This window comes from Prionailurus bengalensis, chromosome C2, assembly GCF_016509475.1.
Source record: "Prionailurus bengalensis isolate Pbe53 chromosome C2, Fcat_Pben_1.1_paternal_pri, whole genome shotgun sequence".
NCBI lineage: Eukaryota > Metazoa > Chordata > Mammalia > Carnivora > Felidae > Prionailurus > Prionailurus bengalensis.
In genome coordinates, this window is record NC_057350.1 from 126,790,416 (window position 1) to 126,792,534 (window position 2,119).

At 36.4% G+C, this 2,119-nt stretch overlaps 1 non-coding gene across 1 annotated transcript; it reads right to left on the reverse strand.

Annotated features, from left to right (window-relative positions):
• Positions 1-912: 912 nt before the first annotated feature.
• LOC122492438 lies at positions 913-1,019 on the reverse strand. The gene has a single exon (XR_006299625.1). It is a non-coding gene; the product is annotated as a U6 spliceosomal RNA (small nuclear RNA).
• Between the last annotated feature and the right edge of the window lie 1,100 nt (positions 1,020-2,119).

Consider the following 2,119-nt stretch of genomic DNA (forward strand, 5'->3'; position numbering starts at 1 on the left):
TGGAATCTAGGTTCTGGCTTAGTGAAGCCATATTGCAACCAGGGGAAAACTAAATTGAAATACAAGCACCAGGTCTTTTTTTCACTGAAACATTGAAGTAAAACCATCAGCTACCCATCTCTGGGCATCTGAGACATCTATTTATGTTAAATGTAAATATATTTTTTAAATCCCATTTATTAAAATCACTGTAAGTCTGACTTTCTTTCACTTGCAACTAAATACCTTTCTAACTGACTCAATCTGTTATAGAGATTTTCTTATACAACAAAATTTCTGGTCTCCACTATGAAGTGACGGTAATATCCTTTAGTAACTGAAGTTTTCATTAATTTGAATTGGATACTAAAATGCCACTTTAAAAATTCTACTCATATTCCCTAAGCTTAGTTGGGTCATCTCACCAAGTATCTGAAAGCTGTTTAAAACTATTTTAAAGTAACTATTACAAAGTGAAATGAATTATTAATTAATAAGTTCATTAATTAATGACTAGTTAATGATAAGTCATTTCCCTGGCCCTAATTTCATCACTGTCAATTGTACTTTTATTTAAGCTCTTGACTTCAGGGTGTCACAAGTCCCACCCTTCCTCAGATGGATGATAAATGTGTATGTGTCAAGGGCTCTAAGGAGATGCCAGGATGCCAGGCACAGGACATAGTCCCACAGCTGAGACTGCTCTTCTTCCCCTGAAGCCAGCTAAATGCTATGGTCAAGCCTTCACCCCCTTTAAGAGCTACCCCCCAAATTAGGCAAGATGTAAGACTTCACCATCTGTCCCAAATTCAACCAGTTCCAGTTTGTGTTTAAACAGAATCATAGCTACAGGTCAAAACTAAGTATCACCCAATTATTCATGGGAATGAAGAGCAATCACCAATTTCTTGGTACTTACTTTCTTTTTCTTTTTTAAAACATGGAAGCTTCACGAATTTGCATGTCATCCTTGCACAGGGGCCATGCTAATCTTCTCTGTATCGTTCCAATTTTAGTATATGTGCTGCCAAAGTGAGCACTCTTGGTACTTATTTTCATTTAAAGGCTAAACATCTGTATGTTTCAGGTAAGATAGTCTGACTTAATTAAAGACAATGGTTCTATGATAAACACCTATCAGAGTATCTAGTACACTAGTAGGCCCTTAACAAATGTTTGATAATTAATTCACTAAATGCATTAATTAGGTAGTTAATAGATATTTAGAGTTCACAATAGATTATATTTCACATCAGGAGCCCCAACTTTGCCAACACTGTTGTACAAATATAACCTGTTTTCAAAATACAAAATATTATGAAATGTGTATATGATTATCCTTCATGAGATCAGGAATACATCCTTCTCTGGTGATATATCTAGAAACAACTTCATTCATTCATTCATTTCCACACAACAGGGTGACTGCTCCTTATGTTAGTTACATTTCACCTCCATCAACTATCTCTTAGCACACTATCTCCAGTAATAGTGAGAACACCCAGCCCAATCAACACAAGCTAGATAAATAAATTATGTCCTGTTACCTCCAGGCAACAAACTCTGTAGTTAGACTGTCTGAATTAGAATCCTGACTCCAGAATGTTCACCTATGTAACCTTAGACAAATTTCTTAATCCCTCTCTTCCTTGGTTTCTTCATCTGTAAAATAGGGATGACAATCATAGTACCTACCTTATAGGATTATAGTGAGAATTGAAGGAGACTATAATGCGCTGATAGGTATTACATGTCCCATAAACTGTTAACTGATTCTAGTCATTGCATCATTTTCAAAACTTACTTTCCATACGATCTGTCACAGTGAATCCAAAGGACATTACAACAGCAATTATTAGTCACCACAGTTTATAGGCAACTGTGTACAGGTCCTCTGGTTCTACTGGGAGTCAGCCATTATAACACAACAGCTTATCACAGCCCTCCCAGAAGCCTAACACATGACTCATCCATGCCAAGATCTATGAGTATGCATCACAACCCAGCTGGTGTAGAACCAGGACAGAACTTGCAACATGACCTGGATCCAGTTCAGCCTGGTATGTATTTAAGGGACATCATTACTCCTCAAAGAACCTGTTTCTTCATTTATAAAGTAAAAACGATTTTTACTTACTTT